General features: G+C 38.3%; 1 long non-coding RNA gene across 1 annotated transcript; it reads right to left on the minus strand.

The window, feature by feature from the left end:
• Positions 1 to 3,526: 3,526 nt before the first annotated feature.
• On the minus strand, positions 3,527 to 4,362 carry LOC110860361. The gene is made up of 2 exons (XR_002548947.2): positions 4,232 to 4,362; positions 3,527 to 4,144 (listed from the first exon to the last, which is right to left on the minus strand). It is a non-coding gene; the product is annotated as an uncharacterized LOC110860361 (long non-coding RNA).
• Positions 4,363 to 16,900: the final 12,538 nt, after the last annotated feature.

Raw genomic sequence — 16,900 nt, forward strand, 5'->3', positions numbered from 1 at the left:
CAGCAGCAATATTCTCTTTTGTATCCATTAATGCAACCTTTCCACAAGTGTGTAACACTTTAAGTGAGCTTGTGTCGGTATATTTTATTGGTTGTATCGGGCATTCCATTAATGTACTGTAATTGTAGGCCACGTGCGGTTGTAGAAGCCTCGAAAATGTCCCGTTGTGAAACAATTTTCCATCAGCGCCAATCCCAAAATAAGGTTGGATCATATTAACGAGATCTTTTGCTAACTTGATGAATGCATCAAGTTGTTTATACCCATCTTGTGTAACTACTACTTGAAGAGATCTTTGGAGAATTTCATCAAAGAAAAATTTATATCGAACATACGCTCCCAGATTGAACTTTTCAAAGTCATTGTCATCCAGAAGATTGATTGGCATGAGAACCTTCATCCCTTCCACATCCATTACGCTGTTCAGTAAGGTCCTATATGTAGTGGGGAGAATCATTTCCATGGTAAAGCAAGTTTTGTATATATTCGATAACATCGTTGCAGTGATTATGGCCCAAACCGCGATAACCATCCGCAGTGACAGAATGCATTTTCCAGGCCTGTAAGTCGAAAGTACTGAGTTTTCCAAAGACACTCCAATCACCAGGAAAGCTTCATTGAAGTCGAGTTTCTCTGATATACTGGTCAAAAGCAGGATCGCCGTAAAATGGCTTATCATCAGACATATCCAGGTGGCTTTATCAAACGGAGTCGTTAAAGAGGATAGAGTTCCACCTAAATTCGATGACATGACCTGATAGCAGGATGCGTAACTGAATTTCTGTATGTCGTAAGGCACAAAGATAAAACCTTTCGTGTAAATGGATGAAGTAAGCTTTTGAATTGGAGCAATATTATGCGGCGTATAAAACTGGCCAAGGTTGTATTTCAACACGTCCTGAAGGATCCAAAACTTGACAAAGCCATTAAATGTTGTCAAGTGTGCTACTTGCTGATAACCATGCCTATCGCTTTGTATCGCTGTAAGATTTATCAAAGTGTGTAAATGATGAATACTTGTCCAATTCGTATCCAAGATTAAATGTGTGCCCCAAAAATATTTGTTACGCTTTGCAACATTTTTGGCTACAAGTTGTATTTCGGTGAAGCAGTCCTCATGAGAACAGTTTATTGTATACCATGGTTCGGACAATTCAACTCCGGCAATTGGTCTATCAATGAAATAGATATAGTGATAGTACATCCGGAGCCATGATATACGGGAAGTTAAGCTAATCAATTCGTTTTTGCACTGGAATAGCTCAATGATTATAACTTCCCTAACACGGAGTTGGTGTATTGTAACGTGCCCCAAACTTTTCAGGGATTCTTGAATTTTTCTTTTAACCTTGGTAACTAAAATGAAATACTGGTTTGACCAGTACTCACTTATGAGGTCAGGCGCACTTCTAAAATGGAAATGCCCTTTATAGAAAAAGAATTTATCGTCTTCTTCCGGAAGAATGGCTAGTGATGCCCAACAATGTGGAACTGGATTACGTCTTCTCATCAAGGAAAATCCGTTTTCAATCAGCTTACCTTGATTTGAGTTATACTTTTGTGAAATTATTGGAGCGTACTGAACTGTTTGGTGTAGCAGTTGTGAAGTAATGTTTGATGGGAATAAAATTATTGTTGTGCAGTGTTCGAATGGTTTTAAGTATGACGTTATTTTAACATCACTACCGATTGAGGTCCAAGTTGGATGACTGCTACTTTTACTTGCTACATCATAAACGAGTATTTTTATTAGGTACCAGATGAGGGAACCTGGACGCTTCAAACACATTTTTCGGCTGATCCTTATTAAGTAAATGATTATATCGACGTAAAGCCCCGGAAATTTTGAGGTGGGTGTATGTATATATCCGTTCTAGGATCACTCAAATAAGGGTTTCCTAATTGTCTTGAAGGTTGAAGGATTTGGTTACGCTATAGTTTAAATCCAAATCAAGTTTTCCCTAGTCGATTATCCACTTAAACAACCACTGTCCACCCAAAGAAATATTGTCAACTTGTCCACTGTCCACTCAAGATAAATGTGTCTTACGTCCACCCAAGAAAAACATTGTCTAGTTTCCACCCAAATACATATTTGTTTAAAATTCTCCACTGTTTACTGTCCACTAGAAGTGGGTATGTAGTTCCACGTTCCACTCTGATTTGTACACATACTCAAAAAATCTCATATCCGCGATACATTGTCCACTGATCAAGTCTGTTTGTTATCCTACCCACTTTCAACAGTATTCAGAAACATGCCCACCCACGTGGACAGTTTGTAACATGTACCAATCTATCATAATGGATGGAGAAATATTGAACGTGTGATGGTCATGTCGAGGACAGTATAGGAAGACGCGAACTTCGTCTACGTACAATAGGTTAAAATGATAATTATGTAGGTAAATACATATTTGCATATTTCTCTAAACTCACAAGGCGATGGTGTGAAGTGTAACCCTTCAATTTGGTTGAAATTTCGAAATTACGTGCTCCATGTCAATACAACCAACGTTTCTTCAAGCAGTTTGTGCGATGATAAAAATTTTCCAAAATATTTGAGGTCAAAGTTGAAAAACTGGCGATTTTTACCAGGCGGAGGAAGCAAACTCAACTTCCATTCTCTTCTCGTGTTAAAAATTGCACATTTGTCAACTTTAACCTCAAATAATTTTCCAAATTCTGACTATCGCACAAACTCCCTGAAGAAACGTTGGTTGTATTGACATGGACCACATAATTTCGAAATTTCAACCAAATCGGAGGGTTACACTTCACACCATCGCATTGTCAGTGCAACTATCTGTACGCCAATGACATTTTTCACATTATTGTATCAACACAAAGGAAGATGTAACAAATGAAAAGTTTTTTGGCAGCATTATATTCATACCTAGGTATATGTATGTACATATTTGCATCTCTGGTGGTATTATAGGTTTAGCCAAATAGGTGTGCTGCGTAAGTGCGATATACATACCGTGAAGACTCTATTTATAGCCGGGTCTTGAGCCCAACTTTGAAAAAATTAATAAGCTTATCCCTAATTATGACATTCCTTTAATGTCCGTTTTTAGATTCTTCAAGTTATAGTAAACTTCAAGTAACCGAAAAATATTTTACCCGGGTCTCTAATTATACCCGGTTTGAAATTGTAGTCGGATTTGTGTCGTCTTTAGACCTGGCTATAAATAGAGTCTTTATGGTATGTACGTACAAATGGGTTACGAGTGTACATACATATGTACATATGTAAATAGATTTAAAATTACAGATTGTATACAGCAAACTTTTAGGACGTTGGGGGATAACTGGCACATTAGTTGCTTTGCTTCGTCAACCAAATTTTGCATATTTTTACAAGATACAAACGTATGCCACGTACATATGAAATTTGAGGGAAATTTGAAAGATACAAGTACTAGGTATATTATGCTCGTTAATAGCGAAATAGCGTCTGTATCTAGACATTTAACCCTTTACTGACGATATTCTAATCTCATTAATCAATTTATATAAGATATGTAACTCTTCATAAATTGGTATGTTGTTATTCCCAAGTATGTATTTAGTGATTTATTTGACTAACATATTTATTTAACAGATGCAAAACTAATGATACATGCGCAAGGACCAAGTTATTCACTAGGATGGCGAGAGGATACTAACAATCCATTGTTGATAAATGTACGGATCACCTTCGACATCAGCGCAGTTTTGCTTTTTTACGATCCACTTCACGTCATTACTCAGACAAGTGTATGACCCCAAATTTTTTAGTTGATATATTCCATTCCTCTTCGATTTTACGAGTTCCCACGTCTGGAAACGATTTGTGGAGTTGCATGGTTCCAGGTAAATGTATTGGTCAACATAGGGGTCCGATAAGCAGCCACGGGTCCCACCGGTCGTTGAGCTGTCGTAGTTTGTTATTGTCCCGTCAGAATTATAAACCCAGGCGAAATTTGCAGACCCGTCAGCCATAAAGGCTCGGACGGCGGGGTATGACTGAGTTGAGAGGGCATTTCCTGAACCATAATTCGTAATTTTGACCGGTGTCCCGAGTGAAATTTGAGGCCGGACGAATCCAAAGAAGCATAAGCTTATAAAGCAAATGAATAATGTTAGATAAATCATTTTCCTGGAAAAATTACAAAACTTTTTCAGTATTTTGATTTTTTAAATTTTTAAATTTGCAACTTTATTTCAGGAATTTTTTTATATGTACCTTGTTGAAGCCTGTGAATAATTTCTGTCCAAGATAAGAATTCTGTATTTCTATACAATTCGATAAATTGGATTGGGCTGAACTGATTGAATTGTGCTCTTTTATATTGAGGTGATTAACCTACATAAAATTCATGACTTGCCTGATCGCCCCAGTTTATGAAACCTTACGTGACTCAAGACAATACAAGGGTGCAATTGTGTGCATAATGAATACCTTTCTTGTCTCAAAATATTTGGGCTGAGGAATACAGACATATCTGTCTGTACATAGTTATGAACTTATGTGTTAATGTACGTACAGTGACGAGCAAATTAACCTCTTTCGAACTACTAATTTTTAAATAAAATTTCCCTTCGGTACGATTTTGATTTCCTAATTTCACCTGATAGCAACGAATTAAAATTTTCACCCAGTTTCCAATATTTGAGTTTTTGACGAAAAACACGAAAAATCCAATTTTTAACATTGGTCGGTATGGGAAAATTCCAAAATTTTAGGAGAAAAATATATTTAAAAAATCCACTTTTCACTATCGAGTTTTCCGCAAAATACCGAAGAACTATTCTTTTTTACAAGAAATTTTGGTATCAAGGAAATTTCTGCAGTACGCACATTTGTGTTTTTCGTTGTCAACGGAAAAATATAATACTACCCAAATGTGTGTACTTCGCCGTGAACGGAAAATAAAATAACTTCACAAATGTGTGTACTTGGTCGTTAAGAGGTTAACCTCTAAATTGTACGGTAGAAAACTGTCCTACCTCACACATTAGCGACGACCACAGCATGGAAATTTTAAAAGTGGGAGGCAATATGATAGAGTGACCGATGCCACACTAAATTTATTGATGACTTATTTAGACTAACGCTCGTACCCAAGGTGCAAAATTGTTCAGAAGATATTTAGTGTGATACATATTTGGACAAATTACCAAATTTAAGGACGTCACTAGAGCAGGAATTTCGCAAAACATACGCGGTTTTTGAGTGGAATAATATGTTGCTCGCCGCAAAAGCTCAGGGTTGGCATACAAATCTCGTTAGCAAAAAAAACGACGTTTAAATACACAACTCCGATCGAGTGATACCCTTTGTTATATGTATGGGAGAAGGTTATTCATGTACGAATTAAGTTTTCATTTTCCAACAAACACGTGTGTTTTAGGAGCTCTGCCTGCTATAGAATTTTGCAGACTTAATGATGCGAGAGTCATAATGAGACCTTGATAAAAGTGGGTCGTACTTACATATTTATAATTATTAAACTCAACACCTCAAACGCTAAGATTGTGTTTTATGTCCAACTAATAATTTAACTGCTTTGCTATACTCTACGTGACGATGGCTTACTTGCGTGATTTTGGCCCTGATTAAATATTCGCCCGATTTTCACTCCTCGCTCCTCAACCATATTTTATTTAAGCCATCAATCGGAAATCGAAGAGCATATCAATTCAGCTGTAAAATGACACAGGCTAAAAAATATCTACGCAGTACAAAAATAACGAAGGCTACGATTTATTTTTTTTGCTTTATTCTGCATGTCACAAAATGTCAATAATAGTTTTCATAAAATTTATCCCAATCCTGCTCTTTTACCTCATTCACAGCAACAAATTTGCGACGGGTGAAGATTTAATTTCGAAATTTGTTGTCAGCATTTGGCAAAAGGAAGCATCAAACTGTGGGATATTTTTTATCAGAAAATTCAGAGAAAGTGAGGGTGAGGATGGTTTAATTGGCGAAATTGTAAAAAATCAAATCGTGCCGTACTATAGTGCCTATTATGTGGATGGAGTGGGGCGGAATGAGAGTTTAATCCCGCATTACCCGCCGCGCGCAAACTTTATGATGAAATCGTCCATATGTAAGCTTGTTGTGGTTATAATGGGGCACCGTGATGATGGAGAGGGCGAATTTTTGGCAGAGATTGAAAAGTAATTACGAAAATAATTATGTACCTCTATTAATTTTCTTTAATACACAAATTTTAAATATTGCCGCCATGCGAAAATTTCTGAGATTAAATTTGGCAATGAATTTACATATACCTAAAATTGACTTTTTTGATAGGAACATTTCACCATTTTATTTGCCCTTCGTCAGTCGGAATATGGATCGGTGGATTTTCATAACAGAAAATTCGGAAGACCTGAATTCTCTCCTGCTTTCGGACGTGTTTCCAAGTAAAGTTTTTAAGAAAATAATTTGGTCTCTTTTTGTAAAACGATTAAGTAAATATCTCTGTAGATCGGATCAATTATAAAATTGGAGTTTCTCGTGAAAAGACAACGTTAGAATTGGTTATTCGCTCCGTCTGCTTTTTCTGTGATAACGGCAACCCAAAGATAATTCGGATTCCAGCTGATTCCGAGAACAACACAAAGTTATCATATTTCCCAGACTTGACGACCAATCTGAACGGTAAAATGTTAACAATTACGTGCCCCGCAATTTTACCGCTGGTAGAATTGGATCCTGGAATGAACGGGAAAATTCGTAACCTCAAGAGGGGTCGGTATGCCCCACTGGTTAACGAGTACCTCACCATCGCGTTGAATTTTACATATCGCGCGATTACTTCGACTGGTGGTGGGACTGGATTCTTGCTTCCGAACGGGACTATGATAGGTATGTAAAGGCACATTACGGAATTATTTGAAGCATTGATGTGGCGGGAATTATATATGACTAGCGTATAAGCCCGTCTACCGCCGGGCGAGAGTTGATTTAGTTTTCAATGTTCACCAAATTAAATTTAAATAGTCTGCATTATTAGCTCAACCTTTGATGCCGACGGAAGTGAAACAAATTTGTAAAGAATGTCAAGAAAGTGGAAAGTTGATGGTAGGAAAATAAAATAAAATATCTCGAAGCAATTCACATGCCTTGCTATATTCACCATTTATACCTTCCCATACATTTCTAAGCTCGATCCACACTCCAGACAAAGAGTCCAATTTTGGGCTGGCTGCATGCCGGCAGTAAGTTAGGAATTCGACTTGGCATATTACACTCTGCCAGTCCAAACTGCCATAGGCATAGGCAGTGGGTCTGGCACCCTTCTTGGCTCAGTCATCTCTGCCAGTCCAAACTGCCATAGGCACTGCCATTGCCAGTGGCAGGGGGTCTGGCATTAAATTTGGCTCAGTCATCTCTGCCAGTCCAAACTGCCATAGGCACTGCCATTGCCAGTGGCAGGGGGTCTGGCATTAAATTTGGCTCAGTCATCTCTGCCAGTCCAAACTGCCATAGGCACTGCCATTGCCAGTGGCAGGGGGTCTGGCATTAAATTTGGCTCAGTCATCTCTGCCAGTCCAAACTGCCATAGGCACTGCTATTGCCAGTGGCAGGGGGTCTGGCATTAAATTTGGCTCAGTCATCTCTGCCAGTCCAAACAGCCACAGGCACTGCCATCGCCAGTGGTAGGGGGTCTGGCATTAAATTTGGCTCAGTCATCTCTGCCAGTCCAAACTGCCATAGGCACTGCCATTGCCAGTGGCAGGGGGTCTGGCATTAAATTTGGCTCAGTCATCTCTGCCAGTCCAAACTGCCATAGGCACTGCTATTGCCAGTGGCAGGGGGTCTGGCATTAAATTTGGCTCAGTCATCTCTGCCAGTCCAAACAGCCACAGGCACTGCCATCGCCAGTGGTAGGGGGTCTGGCATTAAATTTGGCTCAGTCATCTCTGCCAGGTCGGTCTGCTTTGCGCACTGCCTATACCACTGGCAGTAATAGTGGAAGTCTAACTGGGTGATACGGGTCTACCAATTAATACTGCGACTGGTACTGCTAGGGCAATGCCAACGGCAACGGCATGCAATAAGATAACTGCCCAAATAAACTAACAATGGTACTGACAATGGCAACGACGCCCGATTATCCCCATTAGGCCGTAACACCTCGATAACCACCAACAGGGCGCCACACCCCGATAACCACCATCAGTCAACAAAGACCCGATAACCACCATCAGGCAACAAAGACCCGATAACCACCATCAGGCAGTGAGGAGCTGTGTCTCTGGTGAACGAATATGCTACCGATTTTGGCGGTGGTGGCTGCGTTAATGCGGCCGTTCACGACGTATGTCACATAAATGAAAACCTAGTAATTAGAAGGATAATATTTTTCTAATTAATTGGTACTTACCAGAAGGCGTATGTATGTACGTAAATACCGCAAAATATATATATTCTTAAAAAAACTGAAAATATGCTCATAAAAATTGGTTTTCAACCTGAATTTTCTACGATATTCATGAAATATAATTTTGAGGGAACCTTAATTTGTAAACGAAGAAAAGCATGTTCCATTCAAAACTTCGAAATATCTACTAACATATTTGTTTAGAAAAGTACTCGAAATATATAGGAAAATATGTTCATGTACGAAAAATCGGCAAAAATTTGTATGAAAATATGTAATATGTACGAAAACCCGCAAATATGGAAAATATGGAAAACTATGTTTGATTTTTTGCGACCGTGCTTACATTGGATGTTAGTTTACCAAGTTTTAGTATGATCTGATTTGGTGATGGCCACATTATTTATGTGACATACATCGTGAACGGCCGCATTAACGCAGCCACCACCGCAGAAATCCGTAGCATATTCGTTCACCAGAGACACAGCTCCTCACTGCCATCAGGCAACAAAGACCCGATAACCACCATCAGGCAACAAAGACCCGATAACCACCATCAGGCAACAAAGACCCGATAACCACCATCAGGCAACAAAGACCCGATAACCACCATCAGGCAACAAAGACCCGATAACCACCAACAGGCAACACAGACCCGATAACCAGCACCAGGGCGCCACACCCCGATAACCACCACCAGGCAACAAAGACCCGATAACCACCATCAGGCAACAAAGATCCGATAACCACCCTCAGGGAACAAAGACCCGATAACCCCACCAGGCCGCCACACCTTGATAACCAACATTTATGTTTGAAATTAAAGTTTTTGAATTTTCGCGCCATTCGAAACTTGACTTTCAGTACTTTCACTTCCGTCACGGACAAACTTCCGTCACAGACAGATTCACTTTCACTTCTGTTGCCAACAGACATTGCCTCTTATAATATAGATTATAATATAGATGAGAGCGGTCCAAGCAACTACCCGTCGCATGCGTTTCTGCTATGTGAACCAGAGATTACCGTGGAGCGTGGTGGCTAATTGTTACTCAAGTTACTCGTGCCTGGCGAAATAAACCACACTGAAAACTTTAATAATCGGTTTTACTTATTTACTGCACGAGTTACTTTTTTAACAACAATTATTGAAGAAGCAATTAACTTCGTTCTTCTCTTTTAACACTACTTTTTACAACAACCTTGTTTTTCCATTCTTTTCTCTTAACTGGTAAAATTCTCTCAAATAAATAACCAATCACACCACACCGCGATATACAAAATTATATGTAGGGAAAAATAGGATTCGTTTAAGATGTAATGTCTTATATTTCGTTCATTTTAGTAGATGTATAAAATGTTACGTCTGTCGTAATATATGTAAGTAAATGGTTCATTATATTATACAAGTTAATTGTTTTTGCAGGTGCTGTTGGAGACTTGATGTCTGGTAAAGCGGATTTTGGACTTACAACGGCAATATCGAGGAGCCGAAGTATGCAAGAGCTAGTCAAGTATTTGGGGAGTAAAGTAACTAAGCAATTTTAAGGATTTTTTTTATGATAGTGAAGCTCATCTCGTACACGGACTCGTTTTTTATTCAGTCCAACCTGGAATTTTTTACTAGTAAGGGAGTACGAATCTTCAGTTCGAAGGCGTTATTGTGGTTAGTTGATCGTTCGAATTTGTAAATAAAGTTAATAGTTTGTGAGATAGCGGGAGGTTTAAAAATTCCTCAAAGGAAGTATCAGGTGTGACCTCGAATGACCCAATAAGTCCATATTTACTTCTTTTCCTTAACGTAATTTCTGTGTTGATTGAAGGTCTTTCGATCTTGTCTTGTGGATCTGTATCATAGCCTCGACTATCTTGGCGTTCATCATATTTAAGCTCCTCACAATAGCTCTGGTCGGCTTGGGCATGACAGACGAACTGGGATATTCTCACCGAGGATCAGTTATTCCCTCAAATCTATGGATTGTCCGACATCAGGTGTTTTTCGTAATGGCAAGTTATCTCGATCAGGATGCTGTTCTTCCGCGGTTCACTCCGCTAAGGTGTATGGTGGCGTTATGGCTTTTCTTCACCCTTATCATTACGACACTTTATAGGTAAGCAATACTCAGAAATATTAAGGGATGCGGCATTGAGAGGTAATCAAGTGCCTCAGAATACACCAGAATTTAATGGCGTTCCGAAGGGCATACAAAGCTGAATATTGTCAATTTCAAGAGACCTCGTGCAGGTCGCGTTTTTAAAAATGAGTTAAATGTGGAGAAGTTCGGTGCAAAATTGCAAAATCCATCACTGTTTGGGAATTGCACAAACTTTTTAATTATCAATTGAAATATCGTCATGAGTTTGATATTCTAAGTAAGAAGGAAGCATGAAGCATCTCGGGAACGTTAAATCTTCTTCAAGATTCCCCTATTATAACCTCGAATTCTTTCGGGTAGGTCCAAGATGGTGAGCCTATTAGCCTTCCCGTTCTATGAAGATCTCCCAGAAACATTTGAAGCTCTGGCGGACTCCGACTTTACTGTTGGGTTCTTACGCGAAGGTGACTCTGCATTAAATTTCCTTAAGGGTTCAACACATCCGGTCTTCGTTAAGCTTGTTGCAAAAATGGAAGTCATGTCGGCACAGAGTGGTTTAGACTGCTTGCGTCGCGTCATAGCGAAACCGAAACACAGTTGTATCATCTACGCTCCCAGCCCACGATATCTCATTGCGAGAAATATATCGGATGCGGATGCCAGAAAATTGGTTCTTGCTTCCGAAACGACATACATGGTGAGTTTACAGTAAGGTAAAAATGAGTTTCAGTATAGCGAAGATTTTTTGCTAATCCTCGATTTGATTGATGCCAGGGTTCTAATCACTTTTTAGATATCGCGAATATAAAATTTTATCCAACAATTTAAGTAATCTCACAGTCCTCCTTCATTGGCGGAATTTTAAAAACTTTAACGCCCATTTCTAGATTTTCCTCGGTATCGCCCTGCAAGGTGGTTCTATCTACACGACAAGTTTTGACCGATGGATCAGCCGGACGCGCCCCTCTCACCTTGAAGCAATCTGGATCGAACAGGACGAATATGAGACTGTCCGTTTGCCAAAACTAGCCTGGTGGGCGGAAACAAACCAAACAGAGGAAAAAGCTGTACAAGAAAGTGACGATCTTACGCTACAACATATTTCAGGCGCGTTTCTTGCCCTCGTGGTTTGCTTGGTTATCTCTTTTCTATTTTTCCTTCAAGAGTTGGTGCAAATGCGGATGAGAAAAAATATTCTGTATAAGAAACGACTTCAATAAGATCTTCAGTATAAGGGTAGGCCTTAGTAACGTCAAAAAATCCTTAGCAAAGGTAAAAATTTCTTACTCAACTGTTCAAACCAGACTAAAACTATACTAACATCATTACTGCGTCTTAGTTGAGTTAGTTTACTTTGTAGCTATAATTTGGACGAAGAGGGGCACACCGCGCCAGGACTTCAGTACAGCGGGAGTACACCGCGCCATGTGCTGAATAAATTTAATTACTGTCATATGTTAGTGTCCAAGTTTATATACAACCGTCCCTAAAGACGGGATTGTAGGCTAGTTTTGTTATAAATCTATATTTTTCTGCTACAAAGTAAACTGCAGAGATCCCAACGCAAGAAGTATAAAGGAAAAACAACATTTTAGTCTTGTCCAGCTCGATGGGCTCTCCTTCTCTTGCAAGTTCTGCCGAATTACTCTCTCTTTTGTTGAGTATCGCTTTTTGGAAATAGTTTGTGTAATTCTTTTCTGGAATTCCAAGTTCCATGTTGTAATCATGAGACGATTTAACAAAATCAAGAAAGCGATATATTTGAAAGTTATTTTCCCAATATTCTGTAATCCCAGCTTCAGTCAGGTACCCAACATCCACTTCAAACCTCGCCCCAAAGGAGGTTCTATATGTTATCCATGGAAGAAGCGCTGTATCTAAATGTTCCTCGGTGTTAGAGATTATAAAATATTTTCTAAACACACCGAAGCAACGTTCCATAATTTGATGTACAAATGAGGGGTCAATCAAAGCAAAAATTGAGTACCTGCCTTGCGTATAATTGCCAAAATATGGTATATTTAAGGAGGCAGATCTGGCAGCCCTAAACAAGTTCAACTCTCCACACCATACTACTTTTTCTTTGAGACTGTATAACATTCTGCGATATTCCTGCGGGTACTCTGCTCCCTCAAGCATTTGTGTAATTAAATTTTCTTTCAGAGTGCTAACCTCTCTATTATTTTCATGCATAATAAAAGTTGTTGACCATGAAAACATTGGAATATCTGTTGCGAGGACTAACTCTTTTAAATTTCTGGGAAGTTGAGGTATCCGATTAGATGTAAAGAGAGAGAAAAATTCACCACTAAACATACTTCCCACAAAGAAAGCATTAAATAACCAAAATAAGACGACACAATATGTCACAAACACGTGAAATCGGGTAACCTTAGCTTCACCTGGTTTGATGACGAAGCTTGTAGCCTGCTGAAGGAAAATGCTTACAGTCCATGCGATCGGGGCAAATACAAATTTCCTATTTTTGAGAATTATTAGACTCGATGCACTTCCCAAGATTATTAAAATGGAAAGGGACAAAACATCAAAAATATTTAACATAGATATTGCGTTAAATTCAACGGGTAAGGCGTAAATCCTATACTGAACCTGCCTAAAGTCTACGCTGTGCTTTATCCACGTCATTCGACCAATTAGTCCTGGGCTCCAGAGCATATCTTTCAGATTTTCCCTAGTGTAAATTTTATTCGAAATAGCAGATCCAACAATGTTTTGACTAGAATTGGTAGTTGTAAAGTTCAATCTGACCATTAGTTCGGACACTGGACAAGTTGTGTGAGGAGTAAACAATCCGCAGTGTTTTAAACTACAAGGAATTTTCCAAAACTTTTGATCTGGTAAAAATTCTATGGGGTGCAGGTTCATGTTTGTCATCAGTTTCTTATATCCTGAGAATTGTGTGAGGGTTGAGTCTTTAGCGGGAAACAGTTTTTTGATTAAAAAGCTCTTATCACTCCGATCCTTTATCTGCTGAAGCGGGGTGCAAGTATGGCACACGATGGATAAGGCATTCGTCGTCATGTTGCTGTATAGAAGGATGGACGTCAGCCTAAAATTAGAACTTAAGCCAAAATAAAAGTTAAAATGCCAGTGTATATGTCCGGGAAAATAGTCAAGGATGATGATGTAATCCGAATCTTCATTGAAGGCCACCAACCCAAACATTCGTAGTAAAGGATTCATAGGTGGCGAAAACATGATGGCGGTATGATAATTTGAAAAAATCAGATTGAAGTTATTTTCTTCAAATGGGAAACTCTGAATAATTCCTTTCTCGTCATGTTGGGTTACATTGGCTCTAATATATCTGTTTTCTGGGTCACCTACGTTTTCCATGATAAAATTGAAGTTGAGAAGGCCATTCAGGTCTTGTAGTTGCTTAGAAATGGTATCCCAACTTGTAAAGTTTCTGCGGTAGTAAAATACTTGGATTGTGCAATGGTTCAACATATTTATAAATGAAGCCCAAGTTCCGGTTGGTGGGTGTTGTGTATTTTGAACGGTATCAGTTCCTACGGATGATTTGTAATTGTTCGATAAAACTAGGAAGAATAGGATTATTTTAGTTTTAAATGACATTTTGAACTTAGGATGGAATATGAGCACAAAATTTTATTTTTAAAACTATAACCACAGATATTTCGATTGCGGTTGTGTAAATAATTGAAAATGATTGATTGTATTATGTACATTCAGTACTATCTTACCAGCGCATGAAACCACTTCAAATGTTTTGCCTAAAATTGTTGAAATTCAACGGCGGTTATTTATTCAGGCGAATTGAAGTGCTAATGTACATAGATTTTCATACTTGTAAATGTATTTCCTAAGTAGTCCTTAAAACTAAATAATTACGGAAATAATGGATTTCTACATAATAAGTAAGTTTACTTATGTATGACATTTTTTGCCCATCGCCGGATGCAATATCGGTAGCGGATGTTACCACAATCATATAAATAATAAGTAGGAAGCTAATGGGAATGAGTCATTGGTAGGATGTACGTATAATAAATGTATCTAGAAAAATGCTTCGGCATGGAAAATGCTCGGGAAATTCTTCGAAACGGATGACATGGCTAACTTAAAGAAAGTGTCTATCTATGTAATCGAGTCTTGCTAGATAGAACTAGAAATTTCTGTTTTATGCTTGCAAATTTTATCGAGTTTAAATTCCGACGAACTGGTGGGTGAGGGTTATGAATATTAAAAAAAAGTTTTTTATGATTTAACAATTCATTCATCCAAACCACCAGATTTTCGTTTTTATCATCTCTTCTAATGCATACTTGTACATAGAAAACTTGCCTTTTATTCACATCAATTTATTGGAAAAATATGATAAAAATACGCCAACATCCGTCCCAACTTCATCTCAATATTGTTAAAGCAGACTGGTCCAATTTTCAAGTCCAGTACACCTAGCTAAATATTGTTAAATTAATCCTTTATTCAAACATGCTTATACAAACATACCGTTTGTCCTTATTTATTTACTTCTTCGTAAAACTAGCACTTACATACATATATAGATAAATATGTCTTAAATATTGTTTTAAAAATGCATACCAAAAAGCAGCAACTCTATCGTGAAAAATAATTCACGTCCGGAAAAAATATAGGTTATTTTAACTTCATCCTATTCCACCTCGTGCTGAACCACAACCTTGTCGGGTATAAATGAGGGTATAAATGGTTGTGCCGTTACAACAAAGGGGCGATACCTTAAAATTTAGGAGTGTCGTGTTATGTGTGACATGCTGTCCGATCTATTCAAAGTTTCGTGCGTTAGCATACTAACGTATGAAACTTTCACTTTTCACTTTTACCTTTCTGAGACTCACGGTCAACTATTATTGGGTCAAAACGGCGGGAATCATGGTTGCGTTTTGTACTAAATGGACATTCATATGTATGCATTTATGTACATACATACAGTTAGGCGCAAATCTTTAGAGCCACCCTTATTTTCGTCATCAATTTTGATCGCGTCATCATAAAATTACCAAATTTGGCTATAATATGTGGAACACTATCCTTCACAAGTGACAAAGACCACGAAGTCGAAATAAACCGCACACTATTTTTTTCTTGCCAAACGTAAAAAATTGGGGGTGCAAAACAATATAGAGCCACCCGTAAAATTTGACTATTAAATTAATTTGCTCAGTTAATGACCAATTGGAACACGTAGTTTTGATATCTAGGACTTTGTTGCAGTTCAGTTTTTCGAATTTAATCCACAGATTCAATTCAGCATTAAGTCAGTACATTTTGTCCCCTCTTTCGCTATAAACTAGAAAAATTCTTGTTTCAAGTTGTTATCAGCGTCGGGTCAGCCTAACCTTTGTTTATATTTTCTTGACAATACCCCACCATGCATTTGGATAGAATTGAGGTCAGCCGCCGATCTGAGACTGCCCCGTTGATGGGTCTTATTTTCATCGAAACTTTTTTTTGTTGATCTTAGATGAAGAATCTTGGCGTACATTCTTGCAAAACGAGTTTCCTTCGTCCTATCTGGCTTTATTCTTCACAGTTAGATCTTGGCATAATTTGTAACCACCTTCCGGGTCCATTGTACCACGAGAAAGCTTCACCTTCCTTGCAGTATGTATCACCGGCGACACTAAAATCATTACATAATCCCCAACCGCTTTGTTTTAAGATAAACTAGTTGAGGATCACCAAAATCGTGATAAAATGGATAAAGACTGTCGAGGGCATCTATTCGGAAGTATTTCATATTTTTGTAAAGTACTGGGTGGACGAAACCCTATACCAATTAGAGCACTCCAAATCGTTGGTTGGTCAAGGTTAGTTAATAGAGGTTTGTTTCCTTAATTTCGTTAATTCGAGGGAAGGGGTTAGTTCTAAAATTCCCCTAGCAATCCCCTTAGAGTGAGAAAGTTGAAATTTGTACTCGCGAGACAATCTTGCTGATTTATGCGGTTAAATTTAGTAACTATCCACGTGGTTCAAGCTTAGACCTCATCCATCCCCAACTGTTTTACCGTAATCTTAAAAGAATGTTGTCGAATTTCGCATAAACTAAAAATTCTGTCCTATTTGCTACTGAATCTGGTATAAAAGAGTGCCAAATAACTTCAAACCCGATATCTCGATAGCTTCATATTGAAATGATCATAATTACTTTCCAATGCTCGCATTAATGCGGAAAAAAATTTAGTTGTCACAAAATGCACGCCGATTGGCTTAGAAACTCGTGCTATACTAGTTCCAAATGCAAAATCATCATATTCCTTCTCAGACCAAAAAACAGAGGATAAATTCGAAATAGCAACTAGTAACTAGGTGGCTCTAAAGTTTTGCACCCCCTATTTTTGGCATTTAGGAAGAAAAAATTGTTTGCGGTATATTTCGACTTCGTGGCTCCTG

Source organism: Folsomia candida, unplaced genomic scaffold, assembly GCF_002217175.1.
Source record: "Folsomia candida strain VU population unplaced genomic scaffold, ASM221717v1 Fcan01_Sc031, whole genome shotgun sequence".
Classification (NCBI taxonomy): Eukaryota; Metazoa; Arthropoda; class Collembola; order Entomobryomorpha; family Isotomidae; genus Folsomia; species Folsomia candida.